Source organism: Colias croceus, chromosome 11 (genome assembly GCF_905220415.1).
Source record: "Colias croceus chromosome 11, ilColCroc2.1".
Taxonomy (NCBI): Eukaryota; Metazoa; Arthropoda; class Insecta; order Lepidoptera; family Pieridae; genus Colias; species Colias croceus.
The window spans coordinates 10,938,900-10,963,244 of NC_059547.1; the positions used below are offsets into that span (position 1 = coordinate 10,938,900).

The 24,345-nt window shown below is 34.2% G+C and overlaps 1 protein-coding gene across 1 annotated transcript in view; it reads right to left on the bottom strand.

The window, feature by feature from the left end:
- LOC123695887 (protein singed) overlaps positions 1 to 22,995 on the bottom strand; it is a 50,552-nt gene extending 27,557 nt beyond the window's left edge. Inside the window, exon 1 of the mRNA XM_045641840.1 lies at positions 22,745 to 22,995. The gene's annotated coding sequence lies outside the window, so the exon portion shown is untranslated. The remainder of the gene's footprint in view (positions 1 to 22,744) is intronic.
- Between the last annotated feature and the right edge of the window lie 1,350 nt (positions 22,996 to 24,345).

Consider the following 24,345-nt stretch of genomic DNA (forward strand, 5'->3'; position numbering starts at 1 on the left):
ACCAGTAAAGTCATAAAGATATCAAGAGGCGTATTTTGCTATATATACAGTTACCAAAGACACCTTGGCAAACTATCTACTGCCAAATTCACATAAAGACAATACACTTTGTCTTCTATAGTACGAGGAATGCGTTTAAAGATGATCTAAGGTTTAAAGAGACACTCCATATGTGCATATTATTATCATCTATAGACACACGACCAATTTATGAACATGTACAAATGCTATATCGAACATGCTTATTGCTGACTCTTATTCCTGATATTTATATTTTATACTTTCCTATAAATCACCAATCTAAAGCGATAATCCTACAAATTTACCACCCATCTTTAACAACATTAAGTGTAAGAATTACCGTCACAAGCTTCCAATCCATGATAACTCAGGGAGCAGATAATCCATAACCAAACCGGTATTTAACGGTAACCAAAATGTGGGTTCGGTACTACCAAGATAGCAACGAGTTTGGCACGAGACCATTGTTAATTGTTACATTGTCAATCATTTCTGATGATGCTGTTTTTATGGTGAATAATGAATATGTTACGTAAAACATTTTGGATGGATTGTAAGGTGTTTGGTGTATTTGGGGTATATGTAACTGTTTATTAACAAATTGATATAACAAGCGGACAAAGATACAGATGAAATTCAAAGGTAACTGTTTATTACTAACCCAAATCACTTGTCGCACGCTTATAATATAGCGCGTGAGATAAAGCCGTGGACACTTAGCTTGTATAATAAACAGTTTTCCTTATTTGTAAGTATTATTCTAACAAATAATTTAATTATTAGCTCCTTACACACAATTAAATATATGACATTGTAACCTCACAAAAACCAATTAGATTATACTTACAACAAACTAAATATAAAAAATTTCAACTAAATTAAAAATGATTTCTAAATCAAATCTAAACTAACCTCCATCTATCTAAATTCTAAACCATCACGATCGGGATAGCATTTCGCGTGCTACGGCTCACGCAAGCGGTGCCGTTATGCTGGTTCAACGACCCAGCCTCTCGATACCTTATCAATACCAAGGGCTAGACTTTGTTCAATACTAGATGTTTTAAGACTTTGTATTGAATATGACGATATTTCGTTCAATAATTTATTGATCTTAGAAATTAAGAACTAAGTAATAACCAATAACTTTAAAAATTCTCATATCATCATAATAAATGAGAATACATACAAGAGTACGAATTTCTCACGTTTTTAAGTGTTTCTGATAAGATTTTAACGCAAACTATAAAAAGCTTTTAATAAATATGGTCCCATTAAAATTTATGGATATGTATTTGAAACCACTTAAAACAATTCATTAAGTATATACTCACACTCACCTATTAGCTATTAATTAAACAGTGTAACATACACCGTATCTTTAAAGTTCACCTAAAAACATTAACATAATCGTCTTAAATTCCTCATCGCGCTTTCTAAACTCTCACCAACATATAATTTATTTAAATAAGGCCTTAATTTAGCAAAAAGCACCAAAACCGGGGGCACCGGGCCGTGATGCGCTGGCTCGATGCACACCACCGCCACGCAGAAAAGGCGCTAATTATAGCGGATCCAGACAATTATCGCTTAATTATTCCGAAATTTAATTAACTTGTCTTATTTTTCACATATTATTCTTCAACATTTCACCGGATAACGAACACTATGGCACGGAAAAACAACTTTTAAATTAAATGTAATATCATCTGTATTTAAAGTTTCGCATTCATAAATATACACTCGCGTTCTGAACTGAAACAATGCAACCACAAGCTTTGTGTATAAAATATTTAAAAGCGCATTTGTCCTTGTGCGTTATTTAAAACGTTCTCCATTTTGTTTTGCCTTCGTCCAGATTCCTTGTTTGCTGCACTGCCATTTGTTGGGATAGGCCGAGTAAATATAGAACTGCCATTGTCTCGTTATAGAGCCAAAAACGTATAAAAAACCTCCATGCCGTTGCTTTGATATACTATTTTTTATTAGGTACCTATTATCACCAGCCCATTCACAAGCTTCGTTTTTTAAAATGGTTCCGTAAAAAAAAAAGAAAAAGAATTGCCAGTTTAGAAACAGAATAGATTCCCAAATCAAATTTAGAATTTGTCGTCACGTAATTAATTCATGGGACCGACAGATACAAAATATTCAGAAAGGAATAAAAATAAATCAATGAGTCATACTGGCTGATCGTGCAGCTGCACGCGATTGGGTAAAATAAAAATAAAAGTCAACGCACTCGGCGCGCATCGTGACCTTGACACTGACGCCTGCGCGCTACCATTTTAGTTGAGATTCGAATAGTTCTACCGTAAATGGATAAAATGGATTCGAAAACGGCGCTTACCAAATTAATTGCTAAATATGAAATGTTTTAGCTATAAAATTAATTGGACATATTATATGAACACATAAAATTTATTTACGTGTAAGTTAACCTAGATTGATCGGGAGTTATATCGAGGTATATAACAAGATGGAATCAGCGGGGGGTAATGTTAATGCCACACACTACATGGTGATGTCAAGTTTTGCACTTACAGACATTGAGATAATATTAATATGGAGCAGACACCACGAACAAAATCTGTGCGCCAAGCGCGGCGGCGCGGGGCGCGCGAATGACGGCTAGACAGTCATAGATTATGCGATGTCACTGACTCACCGCTATAGAGGCGACACTTTGTTTCATTCTGTCTATTTTATTGGGTGCCACTCCTTACATGTTGACTTGAAATTTTCTTTGTACTTACTTAATATTTATTTTAGGTATAAACTGACTTTACTACGCGGGGCTAACAATATCTGGCATATAATATAGGATGATAGTGACGTCATATGGAATAATTTAATTTTTTTCGTGTTTTAGGTTCAGTCAGGGCTATGGGAAGTTTTATTCCTTACAAATTGAGCCTTTTTTAGAAAAAAAATAATTTTTCCCTTTCTTCACGGCCCAGACATGGAAACCTTGAATAGAAAAAATATTAATTACTTATCTCTGAACTAGCAGTCCGCCCCGGCTTCGCCCGTGGCACATATTTCGCAATAAAAAGTAGCCTATGTTCTTTCTCAGGGTCTTAAGATTGTCTGTGCCAAAGGAGAATGCCCATGAAAGTATGGACCACAGTACAGTGTTGCGTCAATGCCAGAGTGGTTTTGGAGGGTTCTTCGATATTCAAAAGATTTTTACCAATTGATTTTTTTGTGATAAAAACAGGGGTTTTCAAGATATTGAGAAAAATGTGAAATAACCTCAAAACTTAAATAACCCCGATTTAGTTAGGTTTATGTGTGATTTAGGTAACATTTTATCGTCCAAAGGTTATTTTTCGATTAACATATTTTATCTATGCGTAGAGATTATGCTTTCAGACAAAGTCTATCTGTTCATCGGCTAGTGTAGGTAGGCACCAGAAATCTTCCGGGACGGATTTCAAGAAAACCTAAATATATACTTAAAAAATGAAAATTGAGTTTTTATTCGGTTTACATGTTGTTGTTGTTGTTGTTGTTTGAATCATTTTTTCACTACATATTCGAAGAAAGAAACAAATAAGAAATAACTGGTTACCTACCAAGCTATGTCATAATAATGTTTTTTTTTATATATACATATTTATATTATTTTTCTTCACTATCTTTGTTAATCTAAACAATTACATGTCTTATTAGATTTTACAAAACATTCCCTGTTCAAAATATATTTTCCGATGGTAAGAAGGCCTCTAAATTGCCGAGATTTTTTTTAATAGTATTGTTGTCTTGATGCATGAGAAAAACCAGTACCAAAAATGGGCATTCTCCTTTCATCAAAATCGGTCCAGTAGTTTATGAGCCTATTAATTACAATCAAACAAACAAACAAAGTTTTCCTCTTTATAATATTAGTGCAGATAAATAAATAATAATTCAATTATACGTTCAAGTCAGTAGCTTATATACAATATCAATTAAAAACTTGATTAAAATCAATTAACAAAAAAAAATTGGTGATTGAGTAATTGATTTTCATATTTCATGATTTCACCTTTTTTCAATTAACAACCAGTCTATGCTTTTCTAAATAATTATGTAAAATTATTATTTTAACTATTATATACAATAGTAATATAACAAATATTACTAACAACACTTATTTCATGCCCAATGTCATATCTTAAATTTTTAATCTATGACAAAATGTCGCCCGCCAAAAATTTTTCTCTAACTAAGTTTTAAAAATTATTATCTAGTTACTTACTGATGAAAAGTTATTTCTTTGCACTTTTCCGTATTCTTTGTATTATTTGTGCAATATCGTAACACACACGTAGGCATATTTGATGCGTTTCACTTTAAAACAAATAAAAAATGAGCGTGACGTTCGCGCCAATGAGCGACCAAGCGACTGAGTGCAGTTACGCCACATGACGTATGTTGAGTGGAACATAAGTGATGTAGGCGGTATCGTCTCCATATTAATATTATCTCAATGCTTACAGATGTTATTATGGGCCTTAGGACAAGGCTGTAGCCTGTATCATTCGTATTTCTTATTGAGATTGTTTTGTTGTTCTGTCTTTAGGATTGCAGTGAGATAATTGCTAGACTATATAAATAGGTATGTATTATGTCCTACTGAGAAGGTTTTTGTTTCATTTCATTTTATTGCCTTACTAGAGTCTAGTCTGCTCACTCTAGTCTAGATGAGTCTTCTTTTATTGGACAGGCTAAAGCTTTTTGTAAATTATAAATTTTACGGAAGCTATTGCACTATTGTTCAGCTATTATCATTTTTAAAAACGGTGCTTTGTTGAAATATCCGATTTTAACAAGAGGAGTAAAGTTGTTCTATAGAATACGGCCCGAGCTTTGTAACGAAATATCTGTATGTAGATATCTAATCTGTTCCAATACTTATACTACTATTATTGTAACATAATTATGGCCAAAAAAACACAGTGAAAGAAAACAATATAATCCCAATACACCATAATGTTTTATTAAACTCTATTACAGCTTCGAGATATACAACATAGTATATTGAACGAGCCATTGTTTACAAGTAAATCATATCAAGTGACAGTCTGTGCGCAGCGCCGCATTTAAACGACATTACGACTGCCTCTAGGGCTGCTACAACAGAAAACATAGAAAATATACAATTTCAGCCGAACTGACTCGGGATAAAACGAAATAAAATATAGCCCGTGTGAGACAATAAATATATAGCTTTGTGCTGGTGAATTATTTTTTTAATAAATCCAGTTACATTACAAACTGAAAAGTTACTAATATACATTTGGAATACATACGGAAACACAATGTTTCCACGGCAAAACACAGTGGCTTAGGTAATGTTAGACAGTATGTATTCTGTTGCAATATGTAAGTGGTGAAATGAAAATCCAAATGTAAAAGAAATAAACCTATTTTAAGGTCACGAGAGAATATTATTACAGTAAAAGCGACACGCTCTGCTATAAATATTAACTCCGCTACTAAAATATATTAACTTTCCCAAGGGGAATACAGTGAATGGACTTATTACTACGTATTGTACTATTAAACTACGAAATGGCAAAGGCGCCATAAAATTATTTATGAATGCAGATTCCGCCTAATGTTTTTCCTTTTAAATATGTCATGTGCTTATTATTTCTAAATAAGCTGTTACATTTTTAAATTGAGTAAGTATGTTTGAGTCATAAATATAGCCGAAATAAAAACTCAAATCTCGATTGAATCAATTTTATCCTTTTCCTTCTTTATTAAAAAACACGCACGTTTATTTTATCAAAAGCTTTTAATTTAATGCACATTATTTTAAATTACTATGAGAACCATTTCTGGTCTGTCCGTGTTTTGCAGTGTGCCGTTAACAACGCCCAAAACTTTAATAAGCGACTTTCGTACTCCTATTTTGTAAAATAAAAGTGCATTAAATTATCATGTTATTACTTAATAGGTTATTCTTCAAATAATTGATTTAATAATATGCGTGTGTCAGCCCTATAACATCCAGTCAAGAGGCAGTAAACGTTCGCCGCATCGTAAATGAAGTGCATTGAAACATGGCGCGGACACAGGCCCATAAGCGTGTAGGGAACGATTATTACTTTTATATTATGCTGTATATACAGATAGTAATCTATTCATTCTTTAATTGATAATACAAGTAAAAGTAAACACACAAGAAACAAAGTTATTCCCATATAATACATGATAATATTATCCTTATTCAAAATTCATCAAAAATAATTACTGTAAAATCAAATTCTAATTCATTAAATAGATTAAAAATTACTCACAAAAAAACCAGTTATCTTGAACTTTATTATTTAGTTTGTGTGTTTCTAGTAATTTCGCTTAAAACGTTTAATATTCAACATAAAATTGATAAATATGCACAAAAGTATGGATGGTTTCCTGCCCAGGCAGACGGAATTTGCGGGCAAAAAGGAAAACCGCAACACGCGTTCTAATTTTAAATCTTTGTTAAACCAAATGGCGCCACTGTTGCATACCTATACAAAGTTTATTTCACATTAGTTTGCTTTATATTGTTGAATGATTTGTAATATTATTTTAATAATCTATTATGGACATTCAAGGATAATTACTTTTGAAAGCATCTTCAAACACGCAAATAAAATCAAAGAAAACTACAACTATGTAGCCACTATTGAAAATTCTTTTTCAATTAACTTTGTATTCCTATCGAGTATCGCACCCTGTGATCGCACTGTTACATCCCAAGACTGTATGCATTAATGCATACAGCCATCCCTCTAACTATCCCGTCAGCACATTCCTTTTCCGCCATGATCCCTACGCGTCGCTTATCCATTCCATTCCACCTCAGTCTACTTCCAACATCCTAAGAGTACGGTTGCCGGCGAATCTATATAAGTCTGTGTATTAATTTCTCTAAAAGCAATTATTGTGTTTAAACTAAGTTTTAATAATAAAATCTTTTTTTAAAAAGAGGTTTATTTCACCTCCCGTAACATTTTGGTGGCAGCGGTGGGATACGGAAATTCCAGTGCCAGGCAACCTTTAGGCTCATTCCGTATTCCGCGTTTTGTTCAGTCCGGAAACTATTAAGTGTAAAGGGTGAATAAAGTGTGAAAATCCAAGGTGCATAAGTGCTAAACCGGAAGGTTTCAAGTGCGTAAAGTGATATATTAAATAACCATCGACGTGATTTTCTCCCTGCGTCGGAGTGCTACAGGCACTCAGTATACCTGCGCGTGTCCTGAAATTGGACACCTGCCCGTTCCTGCCCGTTCCTGTCCGTGGAGCAGCGTCGCGCCCTGAGAGCGTCCCGAAATACGAAGTCAAAACACAAGACAAACGTAGACAATGTACCGGATGTTTATCGTCGCATTGCTCATCGTCACCGTGCATGCAACATTGTAAGTCGTTATCATTGTCTGTATTATCAACATAGCTTAAGAGCCCGTGTATAATTTATGATTGTTCTATATGCCGTTATTTTGTACAGTTTTATTTAAATTAAAATTGTTTCCCCTCATTTTTTTAAATATAAAATATTAAACTTAAAATATTATGTCAAAATCGCGCGCTGACGATAGTAAATTGTTCATTCCCGTTCCGGAAGAAATTCCTAGCGATAGTGAATCTGTAAAGTCTCCCGTGGGCTCACCACGAATTACCAGACAAGCCGCAGCCGCATTAGCTATGGCTGAACTAGATATTAATATTCTTTTTAAATTCATTAAGCCCTATGATGGGAATAGGGAAACTTTAAATTCATTTATCGTGAACTGCAATAACGCATACGAATATGCATCTGATAAGCAGAAACCTATTTTATTCAAATATATTTTAAGTCAACTAAGCGGTAGAGCGGAAGTAGCTTGTTCCATTAAAGAATTCGGGACATGGGAACAATTAAAAGAATTCTTAAAAACGCAGTTCAGTCAACGTAAACATTATTCTCATCTTTTAACTGAACTGCAAGAAAGCAGGCAGGGTTCACAGGAAACCGTTAGTCAGTATGCATTGCGGGTCGAGACTAATCTTTCTCAACTCCTTACCGAAATATCATTATCCACTACGAAGGCTAAAGAACTTCCGGGTCGAACAGCAGCGATGGAGGATTTAGCCCTCCATCACTTCTTAATGGGGTTACACCCCAGAATTTCCAACATCGTTAGATGTAGATCACCCAAAAATCTTAACGAGGCAGTGAACCTCGCAATCTCGGAAGAACGTATTCAGCAGACGCTTTATAAACGCCCTCAAGGTGATCAAAAACCTAATAATTATAATAACGACAATAAGTCAAGGTCGGTCAGACCTCAAAATGGTCCTCCTCCTAATCCATTCCGCGGAACTAGATTTAACGGTCCGCCACAGAATTCTCATCCTATATTATGTCGTTATTGTAAAATCCCTGGTCATGATATCTCGCAATGCAAAAGACGCGAATTCAATAATAATCGATTCAGAGCACAGCACCAACCTTCACCCAGAGTAACTTATGTAGCACAATCCGATCCTGTAGGCCAGGACGAAATTGACGCATCCAATGGTTATGATGACTCATCACCAGATCCTTTAAACGAATAAGGGTCTCGCCTCAGTGTCGCACGAGACAAGTATCCAAAGTCGACACAAATCCTATTTCAAAATCCAAGGTCATGCGACAGGGTAACCAGCCCCAAACTGACGGCCTTATCAAATTCGGCTTGACAGCCAACCCTTCGAAATCCAAGGTCATGCAACAGGGTAACCAGCCCCAAACTGACGGCCTTATCAAATTCGGCTTGACAGCCAACCCTTCGAAATCCAAGGTCATGCAACAGGGTAACCAGCCCCAAACTGACGGCCTTATCAAATCCGGCTTGACAGCCAATCCTTCGAAATCCAAGGTCAATCAACAGGGTAGCCAGCCCCAAACCGACGACCTTACTACATCAGGGTTGACAAGCCACCTTTCAAATTCCAAGGTTAACCGGAAGAATAACCAATCTCAACTCCTAAATCCACAAGTCCCAACGTTATCGACACCTATAGTAACCAAAGGTGTCGATCGCGAAGTTTATGAAATCAATTTAGATACATCCAAAAGGTTATTACCGCATGTTTTATTAGAGTCTCCAGTTTCCGATATTCCATTGTCCTTATTAGTAGATTCCGGTTCCGCTATCTGTCTTATCAAGCAGTCTAGTATTACTAAATATCCTAATTTAACTAAGGAACCGATTAAACTCAAGGGCATTGACCCTGGCGATGAACCAACGTTGACGGAAGGTCACTTCTTACTCGGTCTTAAACTAGCTCATAACAAATCTGCAAAATTTAAATTCCATGTTATAAAGCAAATAAATCTACCGTATGACGGAATAATAGGTACAGATTTCTTAACAGCTTTTGGCTGTAAAATTGACTATATTCATGACACCTTAAGAATAGGTAATTTAGACATCAAATTGCATTTTGTTGATCCTTATTTTATTATTCCTGCTCGGACCGAAACCGTGATAGAATGTTCAGTCCGCAATGCCAATCTTAATGAAGGTGTGATTGTAGACCAGCACCTTTCTGAAAATCTACTAATTTCCAATTGTATAGTCAAAGTTAAAGAAAATAATCGCGTTAACCTGACGGTTGCTAACATTTCAGAATCTCCTATAACGTTGAAGTCTAATTTAAATCTCGATATAGCTCCTTTAAATCTAACTGCATTTCAGATAAATAATAACTATCATAATGTATCTAAACGAATTCCGGAAATAATTAAATCCTTGAAATTAGATCATTTAAATGACGAAGAATATAATTCTCTCACAGAACTTTGTTCTCAGTATGCAGATATTTTCCATCTTCCAGATGATAAGCTAACTAATACTACAGCTATAGAACATAAGATTCAAACTAGTACTGACGTTCCAATTCATACTAAATCGTATCGTTTTCCTGAGTGTCATAAAAAGGAAGTAGAAACGCAAATACAGAAAATGTTAACTCAAAATATTATTGAACCGTCTTGTTCTCCATGGAGTTCACCCATATGGGTGGTGCCTAAAAAGGCAAATTCTCAAGGTCAGCCACAATGGAGAGTTGTAATTGATTATCGAAAGCTAAACGATATAACAATCGGTGAAACTTATCCAATCCCACAAATCAATGAAATTCTTGATCAATTAGGTAAAAGTAAATATTTTTCTACCCTTGATTTGTGCTCTGGTTTCCATCAAATTCTTATGTCTCCTTCAGATGCTCAGAAAATCATAACATCCCAATCGCGGGACACCTCGGTATCACTAGAATGTTAAAACGTATCCAAGAAATGTTCTTTTGGAAGAACATGCGTAGTGATATCGAATCCTATGTTAAGAAATGTCCACAATGTCAGATAAATAAAGCCTTAAGACAGATAAATCGTGCTCCAATGCAAATTACTAGTACTTCGACGGAACCATGTCAAAGAATTTCGTTAGATATCGTCGGACCTTTGCCTGAATCAGGACCGGCGAAGCTCAAATATATCCTTACTATCCAAGATGACCTCACTAAATTCTCATCAGCATATCCTATACGTAGTACCACGGCTGAAGAAACCAGCGAGTGCTTACTTCATTATATTTCCATATTTGGTATACCTAAAACAATTCTAACCGATCAAGGAACAAATTTCACCTCAGAATTATTCAAGGAAACTTGTAAGTTCTTAAAAATTAAAAACCTATGGTCCTCACCATATCATCCGCAAACACAAGGTGCTCTGGAGCGAAGCCACTCCACTCTCAAGGAATATTTACGATCTTTTGTTGACCCTGAACAATCTAATTGGCCTAGATATGTATATACCGCAATGCTTACTTACAACACGTCCGTACATTCAACAACTAATTATACTCCATACGAGTTAATGTTCGGACATAAGCCTGTGATCCCTAGTTCTATTTATGAAGAAGTTTCAGGAGCTACCTATCCAGAATATGTGCGTATGCTACAAAGTCGCCTTAAACATTCTCGAGATAAAGCATTAGGCTTAATTAGGAAATCAAAACAACAATCTAAAGTCTATTACGATACTCGCACTCGGTCGGCTAACTATAAAAGTGGGAACTATGTATATCTTAAAAATCACTTAAGATCCAGGAAAGCCCTTTCTCCAGTGTGGAAGGGCCCATACAAAATAATCCGTGTAAATGGAAATAGCACTCTCACGCTATTAATCAACCGGCGTCACGTTACCCACCATTTTGACGAAGTGAAGCCTGCCGATGTTGACGTAAACCTGTAAAGGAAAATAATGATTAGTGTTAGAAATAAGTGTAGTTATAAATAAAATTCAATAACTTACCTTAGTTAAGTTTTCTTATTATCTTAGTAATATAATACTTATATAGTACTTACCTTTAGTTAGTCGTACTTACCTTCCATCTTATTACTTACAGTTCAACTCCAGATCGGTATCAACAAGAATTTGTTCATCCAATCACCCGTAGCGCAGGACTCTATTTTGACCCGATTGGGAAATTAAATATTAACGTAGGCTATTTAGATGTAGTAACCCCTTTAGATATATCTTATATAAATCCGCATATAGAAAATATTAACTCATTTTTAAGCACACTACGTTTCATATGTTACAAGATCCAGGCTCATTATCCTAATAACACCGAATGTAGTTACATACTAGAACCTCTCAAAACCCGATATAATGACATAGTATCAGAGTATTCTTCTTTTTCTCATTTGATCAGCAATAAGTTCAAACGAGGGGCTTGGTTTGCTGGTATTGGCACACTCTCCAAAACAATATTTGGCACTTTAGACGAAAATGATGCATTAAAATATGATAACGCCATACAAGCTGTACAGAATAACGAGAAAAAACTGAGCTCATTACTTAAAGAAAATATTTTAATTACATCTTCGACCTTTTCTAAATTTAATTCAACATTATACGATATAAAAAGTAATGAGGCCAGTCTCGCGGAAGCTATCGACAAACTCTCTTCTCAATTTCAAAATTTCTCAAATCTCTCAATTAACTTAAATATTAAATCAAAAATTGATAACATATTGGCTCGTCTCGAAGCAGCAATGCTGACGATATCATTCCGATTAGAAGATATAACAAATGCTATTCTATTCAGTACACAAAACATTTTACACCCGGCTATATTAACTCCCACGCAACTGTACCAAGAGCTTGTCGATAACTATAGACACATACCCGTAGATCGTAAGTTACCTTTAAGCATAGAATTAAATAATATACACTTGTTATTAAACATCTCTAAAGTCATTTGCTATAGTTCTAACAATAAGATCATTTTTGTATTACGAATTCCGTTAGTCGCCATACAAGATTATAGATTATTCCACTGTTTAGCCTTACCTACTCCGCATAATGGAGATAAACCGAATTCTTTTAGTTATGTAATTCCTAATATTAAGTACATCGCAATAACCACTGACAATTCATTATACTGTACATTAGATTCTATCAAATATTGTACTGTTATAAACCCAAATGAGCTCATATGTGACGTCACGAATGTATACTCAGCAACTTCAAATCCTCGGTGTGAAAGTGAACTATTAACAAATGTTGTAAGCGCCCTACCAGTCCAGTGTCACACAGATTTTATATTCGGAAATATAACAATTTGGGAACCTATTTCTAATTATAACTGGATTTACGTGCAATCCCCAAAAGATAAATTGTTTGTAGAGTGCCGCAATAGAAATAATGTAATAATAACCATTTCAGGAACGGGTATCCTGAATATCCCAAATGACTGTGTAGCCCATAATAAAAATATTCGGCTTATACCTAAGTTCAAAGACATGTTTTTAAATGTAACGTTTGCTAATTCCGACTTCAATATAATTAATGACTCATGCTGTAATAATATAAGTAAATTTAAAACGGAAAGGAATAATGAGCCTCCTATGCACTTAAAGGATATAAATTTGGACATCTTCACAGTAAAATCAAAACGTAAATTTGAAACAATTTCGGACGACATAGACGAAATCATTAACCAACATCAAATAATTAAATATGAGACCCATTATTCTATAATTTTAGTTCTAGTAATAAGTATAATAATTGTATTTCTATTTTATAAATTAGCTTTATACTTCAAAACCGGTAACTGTCCTCGTCTCCTTCACAAACCGCCCGAACCTGAAAATATTCCAACACCAAATATCCAAGACACCCCTCCGAGAAAATCCGTTTCATTAGAGAGTTCAACCCCTTTATCTAAATCCGGACCTAGCACCAGAATTAATTATTAATTTCATATCTTTCCTTTAGCTCCGCTCCAAATCCAAACTACGTAGCTTAACCCCGTAGTTTGGACTACCCCCGGGAGGTGTTACATCCCAAGACTGTATGCATTAATGCATACAGCCATCCCTCTAACTATCCCGTCAGCACATTCCTTTTCCGCCATGATCCCTACGCGTCGCTTATCCATTCCATTCCACCTCAGTCTACTTCCAACATCCTAAGAGTACGGTTGCCGGCGAATCTATATAAGTCTGTGTATTAATTTCTCTAAAAGCAATTATTGTGTTTAAACTAAGTTTTAATAATAAAATCTTTTTTTAAAAAGAGGTTTATTTCACCTCCCGTAACAGCACCATATCGATCATTGTAAACAGATGATTCATCAGTAAATAAGGGAATTTCAAAAGGTCGTAAATAAGTCTATATTTGGCGCGGGAACTACTATATGCTACTATTTATAATCTGTAGCACTACGCCATTTACATATTTAATCTGTATTTGGGTTGACATTGCCGCGCTTACTCCAAACGTCCTTTTATGTTCTCAAGATCCATCGTGCCTTGATAAAGCTATATTGTTTCTAAATTAGGTATAATTACATCGGAACTAGGAGGCATTATTTAATTAATATATCCGGATTGCGACAAAACTGCATGTGGTACATTACTTTATTTACTGTTATACTATTTTGGTATTGCAGAATAAATAATGGGCGAAAGACAAGAACTACATAATATCTATTAATATTATACAGGATGTCCCAAAAAGTAGTGATGAACGGAAGCTGGGAGGTTAAGGACCTAGAGGGCTATCCGAATCACCCCCATGTATGTTATGCGATTTTTCGTATTTTCGGAGTTATGACGTTTTTTTTCAATTTTTCACCTATCGCCGAGTACGATGATATTTTCACTTATGGTGACGTCAATTATTGCGCTAAATGCTTGATTTTTTATTGTTTGCTAAGCTGAAAGATAGGCCAATTCAGTATGGTAACATTTACTATCGTTAGATGTTTGAATGGAATAAAAAAAAGAATTAAATGCCAAGAAAGATAAAATTATCCAGTATGTTCACAACTTCAAGGGCCCGTAAATAAATAAAATCACATAAAAAAAGTTTTCCGTTTTGAAAACTTTTAAAAACTTGCTCTATCTATCAGGTAGCTACCCTGAAAATTTCATTTTATTATTCAGAAAGCTTCAATCGAAAAATTGAAATCTAAATGTGGTAAGTGCAAAAATTGAATTAACATGATGAATAATAAAAACAAATTAAACCAATAACAAGGTGTTAAATTACCAGAAATTTTTAAAATGACCCCCCTGTTGCTCAATGCAAGCGCGACATCACCGTAAAAAGTTGTCTTTTAAATTTCTGAATGCCTTTTATCATTTTTTATGGTTTCTTTTGCTACAATGAATTTCCGGGTTATTTCGTCCAAATTGTGGCAGTCTCTCGTCTTTGTAGTATCCCCACGGAAAAAATCAATAGGGTTTATGTCCGGGGACCGTGGAGGCCAGGTTAAAGGGCAAAGATACCCTGAAAGATGGATTGGTCGTTGCAGCCTGCGCATGCGCCGGTGACGCCTGCCTTAAAGCATGGCCTCCACGGTCCCTCGACCTAAACCCCATTGATTTGTTTCAATGGTGATACTAAGAAGACCTCGGCTACTTGAGAGAATGCCACAATTTGGACGAAATAACCCGGAAATTCATAATAGCAGAAGAAACCATTAAAAATGATAAAAGGGCATTCAAACATTTAAAAGACAACTTTTTATGGTGATGTCGCACTTACATTGGGCAACAGCGGGGTTATTTTAAAAATTTCTGGTAATTAGACACCTATTTATTGGTTTTAATGATCATCACGTTAAAAAAATTTTTGCACTTACCACACTTAGATTTCAATTTTTCGATTGAAGCCTTCTGAATAATAAAATGAAATTTTTAGGGAAGCTACCTGATAGATAGAGCAAGTTTTTAAAAGCCAAATGGAAAACTTTTTTTATGTGATTTTATTTTTTTATGGGCCCTTGAAGTTGTAGACATACTGGATAATTTTACCTTTCTTGGCATTTAATTCTTTTTTTTACTCCATTCGAAGATCTAACGATAGTAAATGTTACCATACTGAATTGGCCTACCTCTAAGCTTAGCACACAAAAAAAATCAGGCATCTAGCGCAATAATTGACGTCACCATGAGTGAAAATATCATCGTACTCGGCGATAGGCGAAAAATTGAAAAAAACGTCATAACTCCGAAAATATGAAAATCGCATAACATACATGGGGGTGATTCGGATAGCCCTCTAGGTCCTCTACCTCCCAGCTTCCGTTCATCACTACTTTTTGGGACACCCTGTATATTAGCATTTGATTGTAATATTAAATTAATTTTACTTGCACCCCAACAATTATTTAAAAATATGTGTCCTCAAAGCACAGACGGAACAGACTATGTACTACATAGTCTGTTCCACGTATGTCTTTTAAGGGCACTTTCACTTGCAGATATATATCAAGAGCTACTTCAGCTACTCTTGTTTTGGCAACAGCATAAGGGTTGCCACTCAGCACTTTTAATAAAAATAATTTGTAATAAAAATTTAAACATCATAAATCGAGTACCTAGGCACTATAGTAGAGCCATTTTAATAGGCAACATTTGACAGTTCAACAAAATTCAACAACGTAACCTAGTAACGACGACATAGAATAACATGATATTTCGTTTTGTTAGAACTGTACATTTGCTTAACTTTTTTCAATTATGATTACATATTTATAATAATAATGACCGATACAAGTAATTTTAAGATTTCATCCTACTGACAAACCATACTAAACATAATAAACAATTTCTGAATTGAAGAACTGACGTCGCTACAATTTTGTGTCAATATACCTTTTTTCTTTTTAAATAGCAGAGACGTTACTCTAAAAATCGAAATCTGACATCTAGAATCGAATGCATTGATTACTTGTGAATAAAAATCATCATAAATTAATAAATTCGATTGACAAATGTTTCAAATCCGTATCGATTAATTCACTTTAATCGATGTTTTTAAGCAGGTTACCTCTCTTCGAAGATAAAATTGATAGACGTCAAATGTTGCCTATTAAATTGGCTCGACTATAGGTAGTAGAACTTAGAAGTTATAAGCAAAATAATAAATTTTAATCACTTATAGCCGATTTCTGAATTGAGAATTGATTTAATTAAATTTTGAGAAAGCTTATGTCACATATAAATATAGGTATATGTATGGTTTGAGACGTTCTTCATCAAATACTTGAAACCGGTCGTTAGTGTCTCGAAGTAAGATTTTTTCAGTCAAAATAAATGACGTCACGTCTGAACACCATACACCTGTGTCAACAACAAAGTTACAATATTATTCACCTGCAACATTTTCAATGTCATTGTGAATTAGTTGCTATTGTATTTACGTTTTACATACGTTTGGTTTTGCTATTTGTAGCACCCTCCAATCGATTCTCAACATGGGGTCGCAACCCTTGAAGGGTCGTTTTGTTAAAGAGGGTTGCTGTTGATTAGACTCGAATTGTGTTACTTAGGTATTTTCAATATTGTTATTTTACCTGGGATCGAACCTAGGACACAAGCTTACGCTCATAAATTAATTACTGCTCGAAAGACAAAGTTAACAATCTACGATAAAAAAAAAACTATTATAACTTTTTTTTATTTTTATTTAATTACCTACTTACTAAAAACTAAAGAAAAATTTAATAATCATATTAGTAACTACTTTATAAATTCTTCTAAACAGTTCAATCAGGGTATCGGTTCGAAGCCCACATTAAAAAAATATTCATCCTTCACAATTTGAAATACCATTAGCATCACAAATGGTCATATTTCCATTTCATTCTGAGATTCTCAAAGTTCGCTTTCTTACGTCTTTGATACCGTCAAGTATGTCCTAGACCTAAAAGCATTTTCTTTGTTGAACTTCTGTAGCTACCGAACGATTGTGTTCTACTTGAGATAGTGGCGTGGCAATCGCTTCCGTTATCGATTCTAAGGAAACACTACAACTGAAAGTTTCAATACAAAACAATATCGTGTTATTGTAAGGTAAGTGTGTAAAGAATACGCAAAGGACTTCTAAAACATAGTAGTAAACATAATTTATCGCGAAAAAAATAAGATCACAAATCACGACCAAGTGAAATCAAACAATCGTTTCGCATTTTAATCAAACAGTCTTGTTTGTTTTTTGTCTGTTTCACCTGAGTCGTGACCCTATCAAAAGAATAACGTGACACAAAATATACTTGTTTTTTGGAATAAATTTATTTCTCATTAATAATTTTTGTTCAAACATAGTTAAAATGCTTCAAAAACTTCGTTCTCCACGAAACAAAAATATGAATTTCAAATCATGTTGCTGCTATTCAGCAATTTTTGACAAATCATTGCTTATATATCACTATCACATATCAATAGCCACTTTCTAAATTTCTATACACTTTCATATGCTGACTTGACAACTTTTGAGAAGCAATGTAGTAATGGTTTACGCTAAAGAAAAATTCTATTTATTTATTTAAAGTACATATTTCTTTTTAAAAGATTTTGACTTCACAGTCATTCGACTAATAAATTAAATTGATAACCTCCTCCTTTTTTTTTTTGAAGTCTGTTAATAATATGCATGTGATTTTCTAACTTAAAAAATTCAATCAATCAAAACAAAACACAAATAGCTTTTTATCGACTAAAGTAAAAACAAAAGTGACATTTAATTATGTTGAATAGCTGTCACGTTGTTTGATAAAACTATTTCTCTATTCATAAAATCTTTTACCACCAACCAAACCATACATTCACACACAATCCATTCGATTCCATTTGATAAGCGCGTATCACGGCAATTAGCCGAATGTGCCATCTGATAAGTTATCAACACTATCGATACGCATATTAACTTCGAGAGCTTTCGGATCTCGACATTTGGTGATAACTTCATCTCGTTAATCTCCGTTTTGGCTGTTTTTTGTTTTGTCTCATGTTTATATTGTATCCGATTGTACCCTTGTAGTTGAACGTCGCGTTAGAGTAGGTGTGTATATCTATGGTTGAACTGAGATGGTAGTTACAGGAAGCCATCTTAACTCGCAATTTTCCATAAAAGCTTTCCCATAATGAGCTTCACCAATAAGATTTAATAACAATGTTTCATTAATAAAAAAAAAACAGAAAATGTTCAAACTTTTAGTCTATTTTTAGTAAAATTTCAACCCTTAATTAACTGGAAATCAGTTCCCTCTGCATTCTGTAATGCGTCGAGCATAACACTATAAGTGCAAAAACAAACATTATGCTGTGCGGTAACAAAAATGCTAAATGCCGATGTCATGCGACGAGTAATTATTTTAATTAGCCGATATCAAGCGCGCAATTAGTCAGTTATTTTGTGTGCCTTTCACTACAATATCATATTATAATCTCAATATAAAATGTATTCAAAACCGTTGCGCGTCAAGTGAGCTATGAATTATCGAGCTTTCACTTTAATTTGTATCATATATTTACATATTTACAGTTTCAAATGCTTCAATTTTAATTTTATTCATAATTAATTGTGGAGCAATTATCCACTTTCTTGCCGCATCTTCTCGTTAAGATATTTCCAATTAATCGTTGTGTATAAACTATAATTCTCTTATTCATTTTAATTTGATGAACCAGATGGTCGTGCTTGAACATACTGTTATGAATTTTGAGAGAACAGCTTACAACTACAGCTATGTGTAACCTCTATTACAATTTTATACAAGATAAAAGTTTCGCCCCTCACTTAGCCTATATAATTTATTGTATGTCGTGTGTGTTTCCACAAATATTGTTTACAAATAAAATTTACCAAATTTCAAACGCGATTTATTCATTCTGTGCGTTACCACTTACCTACCACGCTCCCTCTGGTGGATACGTAAGTCAAATAAATCATTTTAATCCGTTTAAAGTAAATATACCAAATAAATCACACTATTTTGAGCTGTCATAAATATATTTGAACATCAATTAGAGAACAGTTAAGCAGATCGCTAAACCGTTAAGATGTTACGGACATCATTAGATGTTATGAGCCATAAGCCATTACTTGCTTCACGGTTATTAGACACTTACTTCCTTATTTCAGATCCGTGAGATGAAATATCATCTTCAACCTAAAAAAGTGAAGAAAATTGCTTTTCCACGAAAAGCGAACATTTATGAGAATAATAGTTAAAAGGTTCATTGCCTCCCACCTCTGCTGTATTTATTTGCTGGTCATTAAAAAATCGACATAGTGCGATGTTGACTTTAAACTTATTTTGATAGCATTTTTGTGGTCTGATTAGAAAAAAAAAAAACATGTCAAAGAACACGCATATCTGCTGAACACATCTAATTGATATTTTCAATCAGATGGACTGGTTTCATTAAAATTAATAAATTCCTTTCAAATCTATAATATAGCCGAGTAAGGCATATTGTATCCACAAAACAATCTCAAAAGAGATACAGTTAATAACAATAAGCAATATCCGAGCAGGCTGAATGTAGCCACAGTGCATTAGCAAAATGACGTCGTTCCTTGCATCGGATTATCCGGTTTTCCGGACACAAATGCCCGGGAAATTACCCGCTCATTTTAAAGTACAATAATTAACCATTGTGGACGGTAGGCGGGTTATTTTATGCGCTATTCAAAACAGAGATAAGAGATCCTCGAGTTAAGATAAATGGAAAAGTATTTAGGTATTTTTGAATAAATTCTATTTTGTAGCTGTCAGCTGAATACCTACCTACCTACCTAGCTTACAAAAATGTAAAATTTAATTAAATGTAAATTATACGGCGTGGAAGCGTGAACAAAATTAGGGTCATTGTGCCTGTTCGCGTCCATGTGCCTATTCGCGTCCATTTTGCGGATATCTTTTAGAAAATTCACGAAAATAAGTATACTTTAAGTAAAATTGTAATAAGAAAAATTACCGATAATACCTCAATGTATAAGAGATATGCACACATATTCAAAATATGCCTGTGCACCGCCTATCCTATTTAAAAAAAATATTTAATTTTGGCTATAAAACGAGAGAGCTAAAACGCGCGGGAAAAATAGTGCGCAGCGTCGCGTTTGACGGTAAGTATCTTATTGTTAAATGTGAATTTTTGAATATGTAACTGTTTCTTTACTTTGCTAACAAAACATGGAATAGTATGGATTATAAATCAGCTTATTTATTTTACAATTAATAGCTAAAATAAGGTGGACGCGAATTACTACACCGAATTTGTACAACTTCCATTTTGCGTCCACGGTGGGCGCAAACTAGACCTATAGGGCATAACAATAGAACATATTGCGTCCACATTGTTTTTCATTACGTAGCAATGAATTGTTTGTTAAAATATGTAATTAAAAATAGATAGTAAATTTTTGATGAAGAGTACATGTTGATAATTTGAATTTTCATTAAAATTATTACTACTATAACTATTTTTTCATTTTAAAATGGGTATTCTAAGAATGAGACTAGTATCTTTGAGAATGAGAGTCTTTGTTTTTTGTTATTTTTTTTTAGTTCTATTAATGATGAGAAGATAAATATAAAAAAGTTTTTCCAGTTTCCTTACAGTGAATTATATTAATAATTATGTTGATTTTAGTTCCGAACCTCAAAGAAAAATCCTTGTAGGATCACTTTGATATCCGTCCGTATATGTATGTCCGTCTGCCGGTCTGTCTTTCTGTCAAGACCCTTTTTCTCAGTAACGCGTGGAGGTATAAAGCTGAAATTTATATTGAGTACTCAAGTCTACGGTCCCTTGAAGCAGTCAAAAAATCCAACTTATAAGCCAAAGCAATCAAAAGATACAGCCGTTTATGCTGCAAATTTTCGCAAATTTCGACATTCGCAAGGGAATCAAAACCTACAGGGTACTTTACGTGAACACAGACACTTGAAGTTCGATACAAGCAACTTCTTATAGCACAAATAAGGGAAACATTGAAAAAAGAATCATTTACAGTTAAAACATATGAAAAAAAAAAACCTGTTAATACGGAACCCTCGGTGTACGAGTTCCACTCGCATTTGGCCAGTTTTTATTAAATAACTATATTCGCAAATAAATAATTTATTAAAATCTCATTTTTATTTGCATTTATCTAATAAAATATCACCCAATACACTCTTAATTCCTTTTCTAAACTGGTGGTCGCGAACTGGTCCACGGGTGGACGCAAACTGGAATTTTTGGACGCGAACTGGGTAAAACGCCTAATTCTGCTATTTGTCTAGATAAATAAAAACCACATGATTTTTTCAACACAATTGAAAGTAAATCTTAAAATAGACTATGTAATGAACACGTTACATAAATTTTGCGTTGAAATTTGTACTGGAACATTTTTATTTTCTCCTTCAAACTTTCCAACTGCACTAAGTGGACGCGAACTGGCGCAATTACCCTATGTATTTTTTAGTAATAGCAGTTATCCGTAAAGTATACCTATTAACTTCAAATACCTACCTAGGTAACATTAGATAGGTAGGTATTTAAAATTAGAGTGCTCGACTATAATAATTTATAAATTAATATACCTAGGTAGTTACTTATTAAAAATTTTATAAAAAAAGGTTGCTAGGCTTGTACCTAATACCTAGGTACCTATACAAATTTAGGAAATTCATCTTTATTATTTTCAAAAGCTGAATTTGAATTTCGAAGCAGGTAACTAGACCTACCTACCTAATTCAGTGCAATTTTGTATTTTATTTTCATTTGAACAAATACTTTTTCGTATAAAATCTATAGTAGGTACCTACCTAGGTATTTTAATGAAATAAAATGTTGGTACAAATGTTTTTATAATGTACCTCCATTGTTCTTTATAAAGTAATAATGAGAAAATACATCTAAAGTGGGTTTATAGCCGTTATACTTTTACAATCTACCTAAAATATGCAAATGGAGTCCTAAGAATCTGAAAGAAATCTTATAAGAAAAGTAAAAAATTAAGGTTATTCTATAGTGCATTTAGCATGTCCTTGAAACATTGTGGGTACATTCACCCACACTAAGTGCATCACGACAGGAATGCAAATCCGTACGTGTCTAGTAATAGAACGTGTCTTCACGACTGTACCCTACACACTCTTCTACGTGTTCTTACATCACAAATCATTATCATATTTTAAACAAATAAAATATACGTGATTATCTGACTAATTGATGTCCCCTTTAGAAATAGACGGGTAGGAGAGCGAGGGTGTAGCCGCTATAGGTATGTAGGCACGAGCGCCGACAATCGATTCCGACTCCCCTTCGCGGAGCACTACCGACTGTCTCGCCGGCCATCCACCCGGCACGGGCTCCCTGTAACCACGCATTCTCGCTAAAATTCATAAAAACTTACCTCTTTACACTTCAGCGACTTCACCAAAGAAATGATCGCGTCGATCGCGAAATAACACTTCACTTCTATTAAAATAAGTCTTACACTAACGTATATTTATTACACAGTTTATGTTAAAATTATTAGATGTATAGATGTATTGTTCATAAAATTTGTTACAGTTCTATTTAAATAAAACGGGCGTTGCGCAAATGCGTTCTGAGCAACAACGTACCCCCACAACAGCTCGCGGCGGACTGACTGAATTGAACATGGCGAGGGCTGTGCACCGAGATGACTCGACTGAACATAGCAACGTTTGACCCGTTGAGATTTCGGCCAATCGGAGCGCGATCCAATTTTAAACTTACCAATGAAATGACACCGTGACGCGAAATTTCCGACATTTTGCCCGTGAAAGTAGAAGGGAACATCTTCATTCATTTTTACATTTACGTGATTTATGTGAAAAATGTTATTCATGGCTCGTTAATTAAGTTATTAACGGTTACTTGAGGTCATTACACTTAGAGAGGAGTTCATAACATTGCATTGTAAATGCGATATGCTAAGGCGATATGGGATCTTTTATTATTTTACAAAACTGACCGCTTGTTTATTACCTACTAGGTATTTAGGTAACTAGGTGTTTTTCGATACCTAGCTTTAGGAACATAATTAAGTTATGAATTAAAATTTCACATTTGAACTGATTGTACGGCTACAAGATGCTAAACATACTTTTAATTTTTAATATTATTGGGTAGGTATAAATAATTGTTATTAATGTACCTACCTAGGTACCTAATATGAAGATAATTATTGATATTATTATTATATATAGTGTACCTACCTAGTACCTATTCATTCAGAATTGATAAGAAACTTAATTGTGTTTATATTACAATTACCTAGGTATTAAATTGTAGATTAAGAATGTTATAGTAGGTAAATAATAAAATTTACATACTTACCATGTTACAAAAATAATATAAGTAGACTGTAAGTACCTACTTAAATGACTTTTATCCATACTGCCAAATAAACCTAAGATAAAGTATTAAAAATAAAATAACATTAAAAGCCACAAGATGCAGAAATTAGCTTGAGTCGCAAATTGAAAGTTCATATATTCAACTTTCAAAATTTCATTCAATTTCCGTTGCGCAGAAAATAATTCGCCTTTATTACAGATAAAATATATTTTAAAGCCGCCTCTATAGTCTGTGGGCTGAAACGCATTCATTGAGGCTGGGTTTTGGATCGGAGCCAAAGCCTGATTGTCTGCCGTCTGGGGTGGGATCGAAGTATACATATTTCCATGGGTGGGATCGATAGGAATTCTGCGAGGATTTTTAATCTGTACCTACATATTGCAGGAGCGATTGTGCATACTCTTTGTTACACAGTATGTACACTTGCAATTAATTGTGTACAACACTCGCAAATTCGTCCGGTTTGAATGAGGCTTTTTGCCGGGTTACACGTAGATCAAGCTGTATTAAATCAGCCGGTAAACGTCTCGTCAAAATCAGTGAAGCAGTTTGGAAGTTTTACAGAAACGTATAGACAAATTATTGTGAAATTGTGGATAGAGACGTTAAAATATAATTAATCTACGT